The following is a 16,055-nucleotide window of genomic DNA, read 5'->3' on the forward strand; positions in this document are numbered from 1 at the left end:
AAGCTCTAATCAGACAGGACAAGCTCACAATATCGCAGGCTGTAGACACTGCCTGAGCACATGAAGCCACAAGCAGACAGATGAAGACTCTGACCTCCTAAATGGCTAGCCTTCAGTTAAGCCAAGAGACAGGCAGCAGGGTTGATGCAGTGAAACAACAACAAAAGAATGTACACCAGACAGAGAGAAAGACGTGCAGGAACTGTGGACGACCACATGAATTGACAGATGGAAGGAAATGTCCCGTATATGGATCAATCTGCAGAGCTTGCGGAAAGACCAATCACTGGGAAAAGATGTGCAGAACAAGGCAAGAAGGTGGTAAATGAGTCATCAGAGCCAGAGTAACAGGGCGAATGAGTAGTGAAAGAAACCAAAACATCCATACCCTGGAAGATGACGATGGGTTTGAGAACATGATAGACATAGGAACCATACAATTGCACAAAATGTCTGGATGTGACAGTTCCCAGAGAAAAGAAATTCACACAACCATTCAGATCAGGAAGAGGGTGAGAAACAAGCCCACAATGATAAATCTGAAGGTGAAGATCGATACTGGAGTGCAGAGTAACATCATTCCACTCAGACGATACCAGAATATCTTTCCTGACAATTTTAGGAAAATGGTTATCCAAGGACAGGTGCTCTGAAACCAAACAACGTCATGCTAACAGCATACAGGGGAACTGAGATTCGACAGCTAGGAACAACCCAAATCAGAGGGACACACAAAGAAAAAGATGTTAATGGGGATGTTCTATGTCACTGAAACAGATGGTCCTGTTATCCTGGGTTTGAGCAGTTGCGAAGAGCTGCAGATTACCTCAGTAAACCATGAGGTGAAGGAGGCGACACTGAGGGTTGAAGACAGTACATCCATTGAAAAGTGCCCTCCAATCAGAAGCAAAGAAGATCTGGTACAAATGTACCCAGAGTGTTTTGATGAGACAGTTGGATGCTTTGAAAATTTTGGGTATCACATCACTATTGGCCCAGTGATGAAACCAGTGATTCATCCCCCACATAAAGTACCAATAGAACTAAAGGGAAAGCTTGAAAGAGAACTCCAAGAAATGGAAGAAAAGAAGGTGATTGCCAGAGTCACAGAGTCGACAGATTGGATAAATTCTATCATGGTGAGAGAGAAGCCAAATGATCAGCTAAGAATTTGCCTAGATCCCAAAGATCTTAACCAAGCAATAAAGAGGGATCACTACTCTATTCTCACACTGGAAGAAATCACACCAACACTGGCAGCGGCAATAGTTTTCAGCAAGCTTGATGCCAGAAATGGCTACTGGAATGTGAAGCTAGACGCAGAATCTTCATTGTTGACAACATTCAACACCCACTTTGGACAGTACAAATTCCTGCGCCTACCTTTTGGCCTCAAAGTGAGCCAGGATGTGTTCCAACAGAAAGTAGACGTGACATACAGGGGATGCAAAGGAGCAGTCGGCATAGCAGATGATATCCAGATATATGGTGCAGATGGAAAAGATCATGACAACCATCCACATGAAGCCATGGAGAGAACCAGGAAATCTGGGATTAAGCTAAACACAGACAAATGCATTGTGAAAGTGACAGAATGCCAGTTCTTTGGAATGGTGTACACACCTGACAGAGTTAAGCCGAGTCCTGAAAGAATCTCAGCAATCTCTGGGATGGAAGTCCCAAGATATAAGAGAGAGTTGAGAAGTTTCCTTGCTTTGATACAATACATGAGCTCCTTTATTCTTCACATGTCGGAACATACAGCAAACCTGCGGGAGCTGATGAAAGAAGATGTAGAGTACCACTGGTCAGAGTCACATGACAGGAGTTTCAACAAACACAGAAAGGTAGTATGCAAGGAGACAAGTCTGTCATACTATGACAGAAAGAAATCTGTCACTCTGCAAGTAGCTGCTTCCACAGAAGGACTGGCAGCAGCCCTGGTACAAGAGGGAAAGCCAATAACATTTGCATCCAAAGCTCTGACATCAGCTGAGACAAGATATGCCAACATAGAGAGAGAGCTTTTGACAGGCGTGTATGGATGTGAGAAGTTCCACACTTGTCTCTATGGGAGAAAGTTCACAGTGGAGAGTGATCATCATCCACTGGAGCAGATCTACAAGAAAAATCTATGTAAAGCACCAGCAAGACTGCAGAGGTTACTCTTGAGGCTTCAGAGTTACAATTTCACTCTGAAATACAAGCCAGGAAGAGCAATGGTGCTGGCAGACACCCTATCTCAGTTGTCACCACAGGAAAAACATGAGATAGAAGATCTAGGTTTAAAGATGCATCACCTCGTGAATGTAACACCACTGAAACTTAGCCAAATTAGAGATGAAACCAGCAAAGATGAGGAGTTACAGATGCTATCTCAGCAAGTCATCCAGGGATGGCCTGATAGGATACAGCACACACAGCCAGCAATACGGCAGTACTGGTCGATCAGAGATGACATCTCACTAGAAGATGGTATTCTGCTAGCCAGATCCAGAATAATCATACCAAAAACAATGGAGGAAGAACTTCTCCAAAAGATACATGAAGTCCACATGGGAATGGAGACGTGTAAGCTCAGAGCCAGATCAGCTGTCTACTGGATAGGCAAATACAAAGATATTGAAAATATGGTGTCTACATGCAATGTATGCCAGAAGTACAGAAACTCACAACAGAAAGAGAAGATGATAGCTGCTGAAGTACCACCCAGACCATGGCATACTGTAGGAGTCGATTTATTTACACATAATCAAGAATGGTATCTCATACTGCAGATGGCCTTGCAGGATGACCTTGAGCAGCTCTGGTCCTAGAAATCCTGGCTTTAGACTGCACCACTTCATCATGGGCATCAGCAGTCTGGATTAGCTGGCTGACAGGCAACAGCAAGGTCACTGGCGGAGTGTCAGTGATGGGAGCACAAATGCTGTCATCCAGAGAGAGGACAGCAGTTTCATGCACCATGGGGCCATTGTCATGACTACAGGTGGCATTTCAGAAATCTTAGTAATATGCTGGAGTGCAGATTGCTAGTCTGCTGTGAAAGCCTGCTCGTCTCATTGAGCACTGAGATCTGCACCCACAATGGCAGCAGTCTGATCAGCATTCTCCCGTATGCCACCCCACTGAGTCCACATCGGAGTCCCATGCAGCAGAACGTGTCTATGACCTTGCACTCCAGGGAGCTAGCACATGAGCTACACATGCCCCCTGACCTGCCTGCAGCCCACTGGTGTCCGATGACTCACCACATGCAAATTCCAAATCCAAACTACACACTGTACCCACTAAAATGATTGATCTGTACCCTAACCATATGATCAATCTATAACCAATAAAATGATCCCTCTCTACCCAATAAACTGATTGATCTCTGCCCAATAAAATGATTGGTCTGTAATCAATAACATGATCAGCCTCTACCCAATAAAATAATTGGTCTATATCCAATAAAATGATTGATCTGTTCCCAATAAGATGATTGGCCTATAACCAACAAAATGATCATCTCTACCCAATAAAATAATTGATCTGTTCCCCAATGAAATTACTGATCTATATCCCAGTATAATTATTGATCGGTAATCCAATAAAATGATTGACCTGTACCCCAATAAATGATCAATCTGTTCCCCAATATAATGATTGAACTGTTTCCCATTGAAATTACTGATCAATTTTCTGATGAAATGAATGATCATTTGGAATCATCACATGATTAATTTGTAATCCTAATAAATGCATTAATTCTCGGAAGGGGAAATCTGACTGGGTGGATATTACTCGATCAGGTAATGAGTATAATTTTCACAGGCACTAGCTTCTTGTCCAGAATCAAGTTGAATCTTAGTTTGATCACATGTTGTATCTCCTCATCAGTCAGGGTTATAGAGGTCCTCACGTCCTTTCCATCATTACTGTTAAAGATTGCTCACTGTAGACCGTACCCTTCAGAGTGTTAAAGCCATTAGTGGTCTGATAACAGACAAAGGATAAATTCATAAACATGACCTGAGGGGATGTTAGAAAATAAGTTCATGTTTCCTCATCATCCTCAAGTCTACTAGGCTTAAGGGTAAAGCAGAAAATTTTTTGGTAGGTGAGTTTGTTCAGTGGAGATGGACTGACATTGCTTTTACCTTCAATGTGAAGTTTTCTTTCAACTTTATTCAGGTACTAGATGCTGTTATCTTCAGTCAGGCAGAATGTGCCAGGAAGCTGAGGTTGCTCTTTGCCTGACACCAGCTTCGGGGGTTGTCGCAATTGGTAGGATGATACGAAGCCCACATCAGCTACATAATTCTTGGCATCAATGGTCACTAAAAGAACAGTCTGAGATGGGTGGAATTCATATATTTCCTTTGTTGGTTTGTACAATCTTGCTGGCAAAATCTTCACATTGTATCCTATTTCCTTTAATACCCAGTAGAATAACCCATTAATTTCCAGACAGCAGCCACCTTGGTTTTTCCTCAGTATTTTATCAAAGATGGTTTCCATGTTGAACACAATTGTTTCTCCACAGCGTAAACTGAGATTTTCATGGGGAATAGATGTGATGAGGTGTTCCATTATCCTGGTTAGTGTCTCCAGCTCAAACTTGTCATTAGATCCTGGGTAGGCAATTTTTGCAAAATATTCAGAAAGTTTCATTTTCTCAGATGAAGGATAATGAATCCTAAAGAAAAACATTCAAAATCCAAAATGCACCCAGTCAAAAATTAGTAATTGATTTGAGGTTTATTCATTTTATTAAATACCTTTTCCCACTTTTCACCTTTCTCAGGAGTGCCCAGCCCCAACACCGTCCAATGTCACCTGATCTGCAGTCAGGCATTGATAATATCAGTGCTGCTACCAGGACCTGACAGCAGGGCTGGGCCTGGGATTAACCCCAGAAAATGGCACACTACATGTTGCCAGGCCCCAAGAAATTACTCTTCCTAGCCAACCTTCAACCCCCTCCTCCCTCATGGTCTTGCTACTCCCACGGTCTTGATCACTGACAAGGCTATCTCTGGTAACCTCTTCTGTGGATTTATAGTGCTCGAGAGACTTTCTGTTTCAGCTTTAACAGCTTAGAGCTGTTGTATTTCTACAGTAGGAATGAAAAGTTATAAATGCTGAGACTTCAGTTAGCGATATTATGAGAACAAATTATACATCAGACAATAAACACAACAATGCGAAGGCCGTGGGAGACCTGCCATTACACTCGCTGAGTTCAGTCACTGGCTAATTAATGCTCAGAGCTTTCCTCGCTTCCTTATAATGGGTCTCGCTTCTCATCATATGTCCTCCATAACCTTCATTCTTAGTTTAAACTAACTTACTTCAATTCAGCATTCTAGAAAGTGGTTCTCAGATCAAAAAGCTTTCCTTACCATTTGATTTACATGGGGTATTTTCATATATCCTTTCCCTCAATACAAGTTCAAGGACTGGAGTAGCTATATAAATACCGTGGCTACAAGAGCAGGTCAGAGACTAGGAATCCTGCAGCCAAGTAACTCACCTCCTGACTCCCTAAGCCTGTCCACCATCTACAAGGCACAAGTCAGGAGTGTGATGGAATACTCTCCACTTACCTGGATGAGTGCAGCTCCAACAACACTCAGGAAGCTCGACACCATCCAGTTCAAAGCAGCCCGCTTGATTGGCACCCCATCTACAAACATTCACTCCCTCCACCACCGATGCACAGTGGCAGCAGTGTGTACCATCTACAAGATGCACTGCAGCAACACACCAAGGCTCCTTAGACAGCGCCTTCCAAACCCACGACCTCTACCACCTAGATGGACAAGAGCAGCAAATGCATGGGAACACCACCACCTGCAAGTTCCCCTCCTAATTACACACCATCCTGACTTGGAACTATATCGCCGTTCCTCCACTGTCGCTGGGTCAAAATCCTGGAACTCCCTAAAAGCAGTGGGTGTACCTACCCTACATGGACTGCAGCGGTTCAAGAAGGTAGCTCACCACCACCTTCTCAAGGGCAATTAGGGATGGGCAATAAATGCTGTCCTAGCCAGTGACTCCCGTATCCCATGAATGAATAAAAAAATTGTAGATACTGAAAAATCTGTTTAATACTCTTTATTGATTAAAACACTGATATGGCCCATTGTGTGCAGTGCTAATGCAATTGGTTCTGAATATGACTCACAAACAACAGACCCATAGGTTGAATTTTCCTGGCCCCATGAAGAGGAGGTTGGAGGCAGGGGTGGGCCAGGAAATTAGCAGTGAGTTGTGTCAGGACAGCTCCCCGATGCATTCACTCCTCCCGGGGACATTCCCGGGATGAGCTGGGAATTGGGTCGCTGCCAATCCATCAAGGTTAGCAGCCAATTAGGGCAATTAAGCCCCTCTTCGGGGCTATTTTGTGATAGTTCCGGTACTTTCAAACCATCGGAGTGGCCCCATTACATGTGCAGAGGCTGCCAGCTCATTGCAGGCAGCCTCCTGGTGGCAGGCTGGGGTCCATTGATGCCTCCTTTAATTCCTCCCCTCCCAGAGCTGTGGTGATCACAAGGCCACAGCCACGGTGCTGACCATTCAGTACTGGGTCTGCCCTTTCACAATTATCACCTGGCAGTTGTAGCCACACTTACTTTTACCAATTTATCAATTTTAACAGAGTGAGAGAGAGAGAGGAGCACGGCAGGAGCGGAGGTTTAAAAAGCACGGCAAAACCCCAGAGTCGGAGACCAGAAACAGAGCGAGAGACAGGAGCACGGTGGGAGCGGAGGTTTAAAAAGTGCACCAAAAGCCCAGAGACAGAGACAGAGCGAGAGAGAGAGGAGCAGGGAAAAATCGAAAAGTGACATCAGAGTGAAGTCACAATCAACAGAGAGAGCAAGGAAACAGAGAGCTGTCAGGGTGAGTATACAGGTAAGCGTTTAACTTAATTTAAATCAAACACAGCATCAAACATTATAGGCAAGCAGGTAGGTGATTGGTTTGGGAAGAAGCTACCTGTTTGGTGAGTATTTGGTAAGTGATTAAGGTCCATTCTAATCCTAATGTTTAAAATAGTAAAGGAACTAGTGGTAAGCTTAACAAAATATATTAAAAAAAGGAAAATAAAATAAATAATGGAATAAAATTATTAAGTAGTTAATTAAAACACATTAAGGATGGCAGGACAGGTGATGTGTCACAGCTGCAGCATGTGGGAGCTCCTGGATGCCAGTGTGATCCAGGGAAAACACGTCTGCAGAAAGTGTTTGTGGCTCAAAGAGCTTCGGCTCAGTCATTGAACTGGAGGCTGAGCTGCAGACACTGCAACACATCAGGGAGGGGGAAAGTTACCTGGTCACTTTGCACCAGGACGCCGTCACACCCCTCAGGATAGGGTCTTCTGATTTGGTCAGTGGTCAGTGACAGGAGAGTGTGGCTGCAGCTGAGGCAGGTAAGGGGACCCAGAGGGCAGGAGTGCAAGAGCCTCAACCTTTGCGATTGTCCAACAGGTTTGAGGTTCTTTCAGCTTGTTTGGATGAGAGTGAGGGCTGCAGGGTGGGTGAGCAACCTGACCATGTCACCATGGTACAGGAAGCCATTCAAGTGGAGGAAGAAAAAGGGAATGTAGTGGTAGGAGGGGGCAGTATAGTTAGGGGGATTGACACTGTTCTCTGCAGCAAAGAGCGAGAGTCCAGACGGCTGTGTTGCCTGCCCGGTGCTAGGGTTCAGGACATCTGCTCAGGGCTGGAGAGAAACTTACAGTGGGAGGGGGAGGATCCAGTTGTCATGGTCTATGTAGGTACCAACGACATAGGCAGGACAAGGGAAGAGGTTCTGCACAGTCAGTGTGAGGAACTAGGCACCAAATTAAGAAGCAGAACCTCAAAGGTAATAATCTGGGGAATACTGAGGAAAGTGGTAGCTGTACCGTTGGGATGGTCTACACCTGAACCGTGCTGGGGCCGGTGTTCTAGCAAGTCACATGACTAGGGTTTTAAACTGAATAGTGGGGTAAGGGCTCAAATTTGGGAAGATATGGCAAATCAGGGAGTAGAGACAAGGCAAGAGATAACGGTATTAATATGGGAAATGATAAACAAACTGTGACAGGAAGGGACAGAGCGTACAAATCTAACAGTAAATCAACAGATAAGGCTTGAGGTTACAAAAATAATAAAAGGACAGAACTAAAGGGTCTGTATCTGAATGTGCATAGCATTCAAAATGAAACAAGTGAACTGAGAGCACAAACAGAAATAAATAATTACGATCTGATAGCCATTACAGAGACATGGCTGCAGGATGACACAGATTGGGACCTGAATGTCGAAGGGTACATGGCATTTAGGAAGGACAGGAAGCTAGGAAAAGGTGGAGGGGTAGCTCTGTTAATTAATGATGGTATTCGCACAATCGAGAGGGATGACCTAAGTTCAGGAGACGAGGATGTAGAAGCAGTTTGGGTAGAGTTGAGAAATCATAAAGGCAAGAAGTCACTTGTGGGAGTCGTGTTCAGGCCACCTCACATTAACCACACTATAGGATGGGGTATAAAGGAAGGAATAATGGCAGTTTGTCAGAAATCTGCAGTGATAATTATGGGGGATTTTAACCTACATATAGACTGGAAAAATCAGATGGGCAAAGGTAGCCTAGATGAGGAGTACGTAGAATGTTTTTGGGATGATTTACTGGAACAATACATTCTGGAGCCAACCAGAGAACAGGCTATACTAGACCTGGTATTGTGCAACGAGATCGGAATAATTAATGACCTCATAGTTAAGGCGCCCCTAGGTAGCAGCGATCATATTATGATTGAATTTTACATTCAGTTTGAGGGAGATAAGAGTGGGTTCAAGGCTAATATTTTAAACTCAAATTTGGGCACTTACAAGGACATGAAAACAGAGCTAGCTAAAGTGAACTGGCAAATTAGGTTAAGGGATAGGTCAATAGAGATGCAGTGGCAGACATTTAAGGGGATATTTCAGAATACACAGAATAGGTACATTTCAACGAGAAAACATTTTTTCCAAGGGTGGGACCTGCCATCCGTGGTTAACTAAAACAGTTAAAGCTAGTATCAAACTTAAAGAAAAAGCCTATAATTGCGCAAAGATGGGAGGCAGGTCAGAAGATTGGACAGAATATAAAAAACAGCAAAGAATGACTAACAGATTGAAAAGGAAGGTAAAATTAGAGTACGAGAGAATGCCAGATAGAAATATAAGGACAGATAGTAAGAATTTCTATAGATATTTTTAAAAAAGAGTAAACAAAGTGAGCATTGGTCCTATTGAAAGTGAGTCTGGGGAATTAATAATGGATAATAAGGAGATGGCAGATGAATTGAACAGATATTTTGCACCAGTCTTCACTATTGAGGATACAAGTAACATCCCAGTATTAGCTGTAAGTCAGGAAATGGAAGGGAGGGAGGAACTCAAGAAAATTACAATCACCAGAGAAGTGGTACTGAGCAAATTGTTGGAGCTGCGGGCTGACAGGTCCTCAGGTTCTGATGGACTTCATCCTAGGGTCTTAAAAGAAGTGGCTAGTGAGATAGTTGATGCGTTAGTTTTAATTTTCCAAAATTCCTGAGATTTGGGGAAGGTTCCGTTAGATTGGAAAATAGCGAATGGAACTCCTTTATTCAAAAAGGGAGGGAGACAGAAAGCAGAAAACTACAGGCCAGTTAGCTTAACATCAGGCTTAGGGAAAATGTTAGAAGCTATTATTAAAGATGTTATAGCAGGGCATTTAGAAAAATTCAAGGTAATCAGGCAGTCAACATGCTTTTGTGAAAGAGAAATCATGTTTAACCAATATATTGGAGTTCTTTGAGGGAGTTACATGTGCTGTGGATGAAGGGGAACCGGTGGATGTTTTGTACTTATATTTCCAGAAGGCACTTGGTAAAGTGCCACATCAACGGTTATTGCATAAAATAAAAGCTCATGGTGTAAGGGGTAACATATTGGTATGGATAGAAGAATGGTTAGCGAACAGGAAACAGAGAGTAGGCAAAAATGGATCATTTTCTGGTTGGCAAGATGTAATGAGTGGTGTGCCACAGGGATCTGTGCTGGGGCCTCAACTTTTTACAATTTATATAAATGACTTAGGTGAAGGGACCGAAGGTATGGTTGCTAAATTTGCTGATGCCACAAACATAGATAGGAAAGTAATTTGTGAAGAGAACATAAAGGGGTTACAAAGGGATACAGATAGGTGAAGTGAATGGGCAGAGACCTGGAAGTGGAGTATAATGTGGGAAAGTGGGAAATTGTCCACTTTGGCAGGAAGAATAAAAAAGAAGCATATTATCTAAATGGTGAGAGATTGCAGAGCTCTGAGATGCAGAGGGATCTGGGCGTCCTAGAGCATAAATCGCAAAAGGTTAGTATGCAGGTACAGCACATAATTAGGAAAGCTAATAGAATGTTATTGTTTATCGCGAGGGGAATTTAATACTAAAGTAGGAAGGTTATGCTTCAGCTATACAGGGCATTGGTGAGACCACATCTGGAGTACTGTGTACAGTACTGGTCTCCTTATTTAAGGATGAAAATGCGTTGGAGGCAGTACAGAGAAGGTTTACTAGACTAATACCTGGAATGGGCTGGCTGTCTTACAAGGAAAGACTGGACAGGTTAGGCTTGTATCCGCTGGAATTTAGAAGAATAAGAGGTGACTTGATTGAAACATATAAGATCCTGAGGGTTCTTGACAGGGTGGATGTGGAAAGAATATCCCCCTTGTGGAAGAATCTAGAACTAGGGGTAACTGTTTAAAAATAGGGGGTCGCCCATTTAAGACAGAGATGAGGAGAATTTTTTTCTCTCAGAGGGTCATGAGTCTTTGGAATTGTCTTCCTCCAAAGGCAGTGGAAGCAGAGTCTTTGAATATTTTTAATGCAGAGGTTGATAGATTCTTGATAAGCAAGGGGGTGAAAGGTTATCCAGGGTAGGTGGAAATGTGGAGTAATCAGTTCAGCCATGAACTTATTAAATGGTGGAGCAGGCTTTAAGGGCCTAATGGCCTACTCCTGCTCCTAATTCATATGTTCGTATGTTCATAATTGAAGAAATCTTCAGAAGGTGCCTCTATCTTGAGGCTCCCTTGCAATCTCCCACCTACATTGGCAACACCCACCTCTCCCAGTGTGACTGTCAGCTGCCCACAGCCTTGGGTGCTCCTATTGATCCTCCCGACAGCAGAGACCGCCTGCCATCTCTAGTTGGATGGGGCTTCCTGAGAAGGACCTGTTAATTGGCCGCATCTGGGAAGATCTCAGACAGGCGTGACTTGGACACCATTGGGGTCAGGATCTAAATATGGTCCTGACGTTGGGGTCCTGACACTGGCCAGAAAATTCAGCCCATCGGGTTATCTAATCGTATCGTCTTGACTGCTCTGTGAGCCCAAGCAAGACTAGGTAAAGTCTTTACAGGGATGTGGTGCATGGTATCTTTAAAGGGTTAATTATACCTCCTTAGTTTGACATTACAATGGAAGCACGGTCCGTCTATGTGTGGGTCATGTTTAAGTATGTTTGCTTGATATGTCTCTATCCAAGTGGCATTACTACATCCTCCAAATCCACATGCGTAATACTGCTATTCTCTGTTCATTGTCACCTCTAAACATCAGACATGGCCTTCTCTCAGCTAGTGCTCATCATATTTATTACAGAGAGAGATATTCACTTACACTCCCATTTCTACCATAGCCCAGACTATCTGGCATCTCCCACTCAGATTCTGCAAAAACTCTCTTTTAACTACAAAATGGAGTCCTGAACGTAAAATGGGTTCTTCAATAAAATCTTCTGCATCCATCTCTGGAGACTAATTCTTCTCCAAGACACTTACAATTGCATACTCCAATTTGCAATTGCCTAGTTTTTGCCATTCTCTTTGCCATAATATCTCTTCAGCTGCTAATTTGCTCAGTCACTTTCTCATCTCCACGTCCAATGCCCTGTCTCTAGCAAAATCTCCATCCATGTAGCTCCCATTTTCACTGACCTGTGGCCTAACTCCATTAGACTGGTTACATAAATATTAGGATCCATAAAAGCCTGATACTAAATAGATAGGAGAAAACAGGAAGGAGTCCAGAGTTAAAGTCAGAGGTCCCATGATGAGATAATGATGACGGAGGTAAGTTGCAGTTAGTCTGGAGCATTGTCAAACTGTTGACGGAGTTCGGAGACAGGTGTAGCGAGTGAAGTCCAGAAGCTATTTGAGGGTAGAGTATTGGAGGATGCACTGATGGAGGTATTTTCATGGGATTGAGAGTGCAGGAGGTGTACATAGTCCATTGAAGGATCAAAAGATGATAGTGAAGTTTGAGGACACCATAAAATCCAGAAGCAGCAGAGGTTTGCTCTTCAGCCCAGGAACAGATTGAAGCTGAAAAATCAGTATAACCAATGGCCAGTCACAGGCTCAGCAGGAGATTGAAGTCTCTCAATCACAGCAGTGGTGGGGGAAGGGCTTTAATCTGAACAAAGTCTCAGGGTGATCGTGCGTCTCGGTGGAGGGGATGTTGATCATGAGTCTCGGGGTGATCGTGAGTCTCAGGGGGAGTCATGGGTCTCGGGGGGGGTTGTGGGTTTCACGGGGGCAGTGGTGGGTCTCGGGGTGATAGTGGGTCTCAGGGTGATTGTGGCTCTCAGGGTGATCAACTCAAACATCCCACATTATCCCCATATCCCTTAATTCTCTTAATACCCAAAACATCTATCGATTTCTGTCTTGAATATATTCAATGACTGAGCAACTACAACCCTCTGGGGTAGAGAATTCCAAAGATTCACCACCCTCTGAGTGAAGAAATTTCTCCTCATCTCAGTCTTAAATGGCCTGCCCCTTATTCTGAGACTGTTACCCTGTGTTCTAGACTCTCCAGCCAGGGAAACATTTTTTCAGCATCTACCCTGTCAAACCCCTCAAGAATTTTATATGTTTCAATTAGATCACCTCTCATTCTTCTAAACTCCAGGGAATATAGGCCTAGTCTACTTAATCTCTCCTCAGAGGACAAGTCCCTCATCCGAGAAACCAGTCTAGTGAACCTTTGTTGCACTCCCTCTAGGGCAAGTATGTGATGCATCACAGATGCTGCCAGATCTGCCGAGTATTTCTGGCATTTTCTGCTTTTATATCATTTACCATGTGTCATATTGGCATGAACCAACTTCAAAATACTAGCTTCTTAAATTAGTCGGTTTAGACTGCAATAATCCAACATACAGTTCATACTTCACAGCAATGCCATCAGCACAAAAGAAAATAGAATTATCTTTTCAAGTTTAGCATTCCCTCCCACCCTATCTGCTCTTTCAGATAAACTAGAGAACCCTGGGTTTCAGGGTGATAGTGAGTCTGAGAGCACGATCATGAGTCTCAGGGTAATTGTGGGTCTCAGGGTGATCGTGGGTCTTGAGGGTGATTGTGGGCCTTGTCCCTGACCTCTAATTTCCATGTCCTGATTCCAACCTCCGATCTCCAGACCCTGACACGACTTCTAACCTCCAGGACCTGACACCGACCTCTAACCTCCATGACCTGAAACTGACCTCTGGTGGCGAGGCCCTCTCCAGACCTTTGATCTCCAAGCCCTGACTCCAACCTCTCAACCCTGAATGTTGTATTATCCACCATGCAGGCGCCGGCCTATTTTTAAAGGGCTTCAAGCCTTTCAGGTCAATTTAAATGCTTAAAGGTACAGGTCGGAAAAAAATAAAATTAAAACTTTATTGCCAGTTTCAATCCCCCTCTCCCACTCCTCCCCAATGACTAATCAATCTATAAATAGCCCTCTCCCCCGCAAAAAGAAATTTTAATCTCAATCCCGTCCTTCCCCACGAACCCAAACGGAGATCTGAAGGCGTGGGGCTTCCGGCAACCAGCCGGAATATCGGAGCGGGGCAGCCGGCAGGAGCAGGTAAGTGATTAATTCCTTTATTAACATAAATGAGCATATTTTAATTAGGTCCCCGTCACCAAGTGGCGGGGAGGCAGCCCCAAGGCCTCGCCACCGACAGTAATATAGGGTGGGGCCTTCCTGGCATCAAGGCCCGTAATGGGCTCTCCCGGAGGTATTTTTGGGCCCCCCCCCCCCCCACCACGACCCCCAATTTTACTATCACAACATCCCCCTTCCCTTAAGTAAAAGAAAATCCCTGTAGTTCAACATTAATATTTACATGGATTGGTACCCCTTATGGAATGAAAAAAAAATGACAATGATAAACATTGTTTACGTAGAACATTCAACTGTAACACAAACACTTGGAATGCTACTCCTCAAGATGTTGTCGACGTTTCGAAATGTACTGGTCGTCGGCTGACTCGACCTGACCTTGTAACAACTACATGAGGATGTGATTTCTAGCTGTCTGTTTTTTCATCCTAAAGATTGTGTTCGGACTGATTGTCCTCAGTTGTTGGTGTGCTCGATACGTTGCTTGTTGTTTCTTCATCAGAAAAATGAAAACGCATGCGCGTAGGTGATGCTGGTTGGTCGCCCTGTTCGTGGCAGACAGACACTGTCATGTGAAACCAATTCCTTCTGAGTATCGCACTATTTGGTGTCATCACCTCATAAGATCGTGGTTCTTTGCATACCTTTGATACTTCTGCTGCAATCCACATTTGTTCTTGTGGGTGTAGGACCCTCACCTTCTGGCCAATGTAAAGTGGTGTTAATTCAGCACCTGCACAGACATCATGCTTGCCTTTTATCCTGTCTTGTCTCTGATGTAGCTGTTCTGTGATTGTGAACAGCTTACTGAGGTGATAGCTTGGTAAAGTGCTTCTCGCTGGGCGACCGAACAGAATCTCTGCTGGTGATGACAATCCAGAGTCTAACTGAGTTGCACGAAGATGTAACAATGCAACCTGGACATCTTGTCCAGTTTCTGTGCACTTTTTCATCAGCGATTTGGCTGTCCTGATCATACACTCAGCCATTCCATTAGAACAAGGATACTGGGGCGATGACATTATATAGTTGATAGCCCATTTTTCACACATATCCTGAAAATGGTTTCCCACTTGTTATGACCATGTGGCAAGGGGTTTTGGTGGTTCCCACTGTTCAACTCCCACCTGACTCCAGCAAATGTTTTTTGTTATTCGGGTTTAACGCTTTTGGGTTTTATTTGTCAAATGTTTTCTTGTAGGATTAAAACAGAAAATCGATTATTTATTCATCAATAAACCTTAACCCGAAATTTTCTCGCCCACATATGCAAGAAGAGACAGATAGAGAGGAAACAGGGGTAAGTGGTTATAAGAGGGGGGTAGGTTTTGGGGGGTTATAGTAAAACTGTTGAATTCTCTCAGAAGTCAAGTTCTCATTGATTGCAGGCCTGACGTATTTGTAGGTTTCTCTTTTGGTTAAAAGTTCAGTTGAAGACAATGGATCACTTCTAATTCACTCTATAGGTATACATGTAGAATTCTTCATCAGGACAGTCCCTCCTGGCTGGATTTCTGTCAGCCCCTTTGTTGGAAACAGGAATCTTGGATGTTTCTTTCTGGATGTCTCTCACTCTCTCTCTCTAGGGCTGCCCTTTAAAGTAAAAATTTGTTACATCTCACCTCTGCTGGAAGACAGGTATTTTCTTCTGATCGACAGTGGCCTAGGATATGGTTATTTCACACCTTCTTTGTTTCAGAAGAACCCATTCAATTCAGGAATATTTCTGGATGGGTGTAGGGTGGGTGCAGTTGACACTTCCTAGCTTTGAAGGTATTCCTTTGTTCCTGTCAGAGAGTTTGAACATACAAAGGCCATGTCTTTTTCCTTCAGTGGCCATTTTGGAGCACATTGTTCACTTTTTTTTTTAGAAGAAAGGTCCATTTTTAAAAGGCAATATCAATTGTTATAACTCTTTAGTTTTAGTCTGTAATTTTTCATCATTGCACTGCTTGTACACATGATACATTCCCAAAAGGGAAAGAAATGAACTTCCTCGAATTTCATTTTTACGTGTGTTCGTTTATTGGCTTTAGAAAGAAAGAAAGGAAAAAGTAAGAAAGTTTAGGTGGTCACACTCATTGCAC

At 43.6% G+C, this 16,055-nt stretch overlaps 1 pseudogene; it reads right to left on the bottom strand.

Moving 5' to 3' along the window:
* Nucleotides 1-3,782: 3,782 nt before the first annotated feature.
* On the bottom strand, nt 3,783-4,656 carry LOC137380902 (arylamine N-acetyltransferase 2-like; annotated as a pseudogene).
* Between the last annotated feature and the right edge of the window lie 11,399 nt (nt 4,657-16,055).

This window comes from Heterodontus francisci, chromosome 20, assembly GCF_036365525.1.
Source record: "Heterodontus francisci isolate sHetFra1 chromosome 20, sHetFra1.hap1, whole genome shotgun sequence".
Taxonomy (NCBI): Eukaryota; Metazoa; Chordata; class Chondrichthyes; order Heterodontiformes; family Heterodontidae; genus Heterodontus; species Heterodontus francisci.